Genomic DNA, 5,873 nt, shown 5'->3' on the forward strand with positions numbered 1-5,873 from the left:
AAATTAATGATGAAGGGAAAAGCTTTACACTAGATCCTTTAGAGCACGAGCAAAAAGCCTATTCTGTAACTAAGATCAACGCAGAAATTTGGCACAAAAGGCTAGGACATTTCAATCATACTGCTGTAAAAAATCTACAAAAGAAAGAACTAGTTCAGGAGCTATCTCACCTTGAAGCTGATATACCAAATTGCAAAACTTATCAATTTGGCAAACAAGCAAGGCTTCCTTTCAAGAATTCAACCTGGAGAGCTATTGAAAATTGGACCTCACAAAACTCCATCACTCAAAGGGAGTAAGTATCACATGGTTTTCATTGATGACTATACTAGAATGTGCTGGATTTATTTTCTCAGATTCAAGTCATCTTATATTCTCAAAATTCAAGTAGTAGATTGAAACTCAAAGTGGCTATAAGATTTAATTAAGCTTTAAAGTTTGACAATGGCAAAGAATACACATCTGATCAATTCAATCTTTTTTGTGAAGAAGTTGGCATTGAACACCACTTCAATGCTCTATATACTCCACAACAGAATGGATCTAGTGAGAGGAAGAATCATACCATAATTGAGATGGCTAGATGTTTGTTGCATGAGAAATACTTGCTGAAAGAGTATTGGGCAGAAGTTGTATATACTGTCTTTCTACTCAATAGGCTTCCATCAAAAGCAGTGGAAGGAAAGATACCATTTGAAGTCTGGTATGATTATAAACCTTTTTTAAAAAATATTAAAGTGTTTGGATGCTTGTGCTTTACTTATATGCCACAGACTAAAAGAGATAAGCTAGATAAAAGGGAAGAAGCTGGAATTTTTGTGGGTTACAGCACAGTTTCCAAGGCTTATAAAAATTTTCAGCCTCATACAAGGAAAATTCTAATAAGTAGAGATATGCATTTCATGGAGGATGAATAATGGAACTGGAAAGAAGCACAAACAATATCAATTTCAGATCAAATTACAAAGCTCCAATTGAAAGAAGATGAACTAGTGGATGATTATCCAGTAAGAGGCACAACATCACTCTCTGACATTTATCAGAGTTGTAATATAGCTATTCTTGAGCTAGCTGATTTTTGTAAACTTGAAAAGGAGCCAAAAAGGAGAGTTGCAATGAAGGAAGAACTCATCATGATTGAGAAGAATCAAACTTGGAAACTTGTGAAAAGACTCGCAGATAGAAAAGTCATAGGAGTGAAGTGGATTTTTCGAACTAAACTGAATGCAGATAGCTCTATCAACAATCATAAAGCCAAACTTGTTATAAAGGGGTATGCTCAAATCTTTGGTGTTAATTTTTTTGATATATTTACTCGTGTTGCTGGATTAAAAATCATTAGATTATTGTTGGCTATTGCTGTACAAAGGATTTGAAAGTGTTTTAGCTAGATATTAAATCTACATTCTTGAATGGCTTTCTTAAGGAGGAGATTTATGTTGAGCAACCTAAAGGATTTGCAGTTAAAGGCATGAAAATGAAGTTTATCAGCTCAAGAAAGTTTTATATGGACTAAAACAGGCGCCCAGAGCTTAGTTCAGTAGAATTGATGAGCATTTATTGTAACTAGATTTTAGAAAAAGCCTCAGTGAAGTTATTCTCTACATTAAAGGTGATAAAATCAATTTTCTTATTGTTTCATTATATGTAGATGACTTGCTGGTTGGTTACAGGAAGCATTGATGAACTTGTTAAGAAGTTCAAAGAAGATATGAGAATACTTTCGAGATGATAGACTTGAGAGAAATGATTTATTTTCTGGGAATAGAAATCAAGCAAAAGCAAAATGAAGTGCTCTTATGCCAAAAGAAGTATACAAGAGAGATTTTGAAAAAAATCAGAATGGAAAATTGCAAAGAAACAACTACTCCAATGTGTGAGAAGGAGAAATGAGCAAGAATGATGAAGTTAAAAAAGTGGATGAAACTTTTTATAGAAGTATGGTTGGTTGTCTCATGTATCTTACAGCAACTAGACCTGACATTTTACATGTTGTAAGACTTCTATCTAGATTCACCAATTGTGCAACTAACACTCATTTTGAGCAGCTAAAAGAGTGTTAAGGTATGTTAAAGGAACATTGAACTTTAGAATCAAATTCTGTATAAACCAGAAGTATGTGTTGAAAGGGTATTCTAATAGTGTTAAGGGCTGGTTTTTCTGATGATATAAAGAGCACTTTTGGTTATTGTTTCAATCTTAGTTCAGGGGTATTTTCTTAGTGTTCTAAAAAGTAGGAGATTGTTGCACAATCCACAATTGAAGCTGATTTCATTACAGTAACAGCTGCTGCAAATTAAGTCTTATGGTTTAAAAAAGTGTTGCTTGATCTGAATTTAAAGCAAGAAGAATGCACTAAAGTATTTGTGGATATTCAAGCAACTATTACTATCTCAAATAATCTCATTTTCATGAAAAAATAAAACATTTTAATATTAAATTATTTTTTTCAGAGACGTACAGAAGGAAGAATCTGTTAGATTAAAGTATTAGAAGACTAATCTTCAACTAGCAGATATATTTATGAAACTTTACCAAGAAGAAAATTTGAATTTCTCAAGAGAGGCTTGAAATTTACAGCAATTAAAGCAAGGAGGAGCGTTAAAGAATTTGCCTCAGCTACTCTGCAAGAATAAATCAAAACAACTTTATTGTTTTTTCTCATATTTTCCTTATCCATTGTTGTTAACTATGTTGTTGTTTTTTAGGAGTTTATTAATAATAGAATCGTGTTTATAGAATCAATCTAGTTGGTTACTTTTAAGTTCAAATTGTTGAATTTTTTCTGAATTTAAACCTTATTTCAGTTCAATGAAAAATATTTATCAGCAAATATTTCTTCTGTTTCTTCTTACTTTCATTTATGTTTTTTCTTTAAAGTTAAACCTCAAATTATATTTTTCAACAGCAGATATATCATTGATGTTACGGGAACAAAGAATGATCCCCAGAAAACATTAATGACCTTAGTTATTTCATATCAAATCTAAACATAGCAATTTCAGTTTGTGACAAAAGATCAGAATCATCAGCAAGGCCGTGTCTCTCTCCAATGGTCCTCAACGTTCGATACACTTGAAGCATTGTCGGCCTTCGTTCTGGAACATCCTGAACACAGTCGCATGCAATTCTCAGGACCTGGAAGATCTCCCCATCATTTCCTTGCCCGACAATACATTTCTCAATAGCATCGTAGAACCCAGAAGAACTGGTCGAAAAATCAGTGAACGATTCTTTTGGAATCCTATTAAATATGCTGACGGATTTTACAGTCCTGTCAGGATCCTTCCCTGTAATAATCTCAAGAAGAACCATCCCAAAGCTGTGAACATCCTTCTTAACAAAACCAATATCCCAGAAATCTCTATTCACAATGAAGTGATCCTCTGTTGATTGAGTTTCATTTGGATTGATGAACAGTGCCCCACCAAAATTTGATAACTTGGGTTCAAATTTCTGATCAAGTAAGATGCATTTCGAGGTTAAGTTAAGATGGGCTGTCTGAACATGAGGGTTGTAATGAATCCAAGCCAAGCCTCTTGCTATGCCAATGGCCACTTTGATCCTCAACGTCCAGTCAATGGGATTTGCATGGTGTAGCCAATCGTAGAGGGTTCCATTTGAGATGTATTTGTAAACCAGAAGCATTTCCTTCTTGTCTTTGCAGAATCCTATAAGGGGGACTAGGTTGCTGTGTCTTAATCTACCCAAAGTCATGATCTCACAGACAAATTGTTTCATGAAACCTTGGGAGTTGTGTAGCTTCTTAATAGCAAGAAACCAACCATTTGGAAGTGTTGCCTTGTACATTGTCCCCATGTTTCCTGAACCGATGACGTTTTGTTTGCTGAAGTTTGAAGTTACTTCACAAATTTCTTTTTAACTCATTCTGGTAACCAGCGTCTCCAGTGTAGAAATCTGTAGAAAAATTCAGGTCTCTCTTAATTATATTGAAAACAGAGTACCCTCGTGTTATAACTAGAGATGTTGGACTGATTGTTTTGCTTGGCAAATTAAATAAAAAAAATTATCAAATTTTTATAAAATATAAATTCAATCAATTTTTTTCAGAGATAAAATACACATTAAATTTAAGAACACATTAAATTTTACAGTAACTTTGAGATTTTGTGTTAAGATATAAATAATTTAAATTAATTATCATATATTTTTAGTATAATGATTAAAGAGTTGAGTTTTATAAAATAAAAAAATATTTTAGTTCGAGTGATTTTTAAATGAGAATGAATTAGTTGATTTTCATAAATATTTTGGGAGTTGATATTAATTTACTCAAAAAAGAAAGGAGCAGAGAGGAGTTTTACCTTAATAATGTCCATCCTTCTTCCGACAATAGTTTCCCTTCTTTTTTTGGTTTTCTTCTCTATCGGTTTTTTCTTTGACCCCTTCTGGACAGAAAGCCAAAAACAAGTATACAAAACCAAAGCTATAGCAACCATGTAACCGACCACAAACCCTGTGATGAAGGTGGAAGAGAACTCAATTGGAGGAGGACTACGAAGACAAGGATCCAACGGTCCCCCGCATAGTCCTAGATTATTTGCATAACTATCAGCTCCAAAAACGAACTCAAAGTTAGGTACTGGCCCCGACAAGAGATTGTTAGAAACACTAAAGATCCTGAGCCGATTAAGCAAGCCGATTTCAGCTGGGATTTGCCCAGTTAGCTTGTTGTTGTTGAGTCTAAGGACATTAAGATAAGTACAGTTTGCTAAACTACGAGGGATTTCACCAGAGATGTTGTTGTTGGAGAGATCAAGCACAGACAAAAATCTGAGTTTTTTGGAAATATCAGATGGGATTGTGCCCGAGAGTTGATTTCCTGAAAGATACAAACCTGTTATTGATGTACAGTTCTCTATCCCCCGAGGAAAGTTTCCTCTGAGCCCCATGTTTGTCAAATTAAGATTTAAGACTCTATTCTCATCGCCGTGCCAGCAATCAACTCCTTTAAAATAACAGAGGAAACCTTCAGTACTGTTATTGAAGTTCCATGAAGACTTCAAGATATTTAGAGGATCTTCAAGAGAATTTTTAATCGACTTCAGGCAAGCAATATCAGTTTCAGTGGTGAAAGCAGCAGTAACCAACAATGACCAGAGAGCTAAGTGGATAAAGAGACTCATATTCGTTTCTTGCATGAAGGACTCAGGTGGAGTGTAAACCATAGCAGAATGGATTAGCAAAGCTTCTTGAAATATTAGGAAGAGAGAGATTGAAAGTCCAACCCATTGAAGACGGAAAGTGTATGCGTGGAAAATTTAAGTCACCGAAAATTAAGCATGACTACGAATAGCGTGGAAATAGAGGCTTTGAAGCTGATTCAGTGAAGAGGATGCTTCCTTGCACTTGGCTGCAAAAACTCTGGGCGACGACCCGTCAACTGAGATAGCCTACTTAATTAATGTAGAGTTTGAAATTAAATTATTATTTAATTATAAAGAAATTGCCAATGTGGAAACAGCTAACAATATTAAGACTTCTTAAACTACTATTATATTTTATTAATTATAAATTTATTATTATTTAAAATTTTTTAATTTAATTATTTAATTATATTATTATTTTATTTAAATTAATTAATTTTTTTTAATATTTAAATTATAGTTGATTAAATTTTATTAAAAAAGTATTCTCTTAATATTTAAATTATTTGTATTCAAATTTTATTATAAGTTAAAATAAAATTTGTTTTAAAAAAATAATAATAGTTTGTTATTATTTAAAAAAATTTATTTAATTATTTAATTTTATTATTAGTCTATTTAAATTTAAATTGATTGAAGCTATTCTTGATTAAATTTTATTATGGAATATTTTTTTTACATTTAAATATTATTTATTGAAATTTT

General features: G+C 32.7%; 1 pseudogene; it reads right to left on the reverse strand.

Annotated features, from left to right (window-relative positions):
• Positions 1-2,897: 2,897 nt before the first annotated feature.
• Positions 2,898-5,352, reverse strand: LOC110622942 (annotated as a pseudogene).
• Between the last annotated feature and the right edge of the window lie 521 nt (positions 5,353-5,873).

Source organism: Manihot esculenta, chromosome 1 (genome assembly GCF_001659605.2).
Source record: "Manihot esculenta cultivar AM560-2 chromosome 1, M.esculenta_v8, whole genome shotgun sequence".
Classification (NCBI taxonomy): Eukaryota; Viridiplantae; Streptophyta; class Magnoliopsida; order Malpighiales; family Euphorbiaceae; genus Manihot; species Manihot esculenta.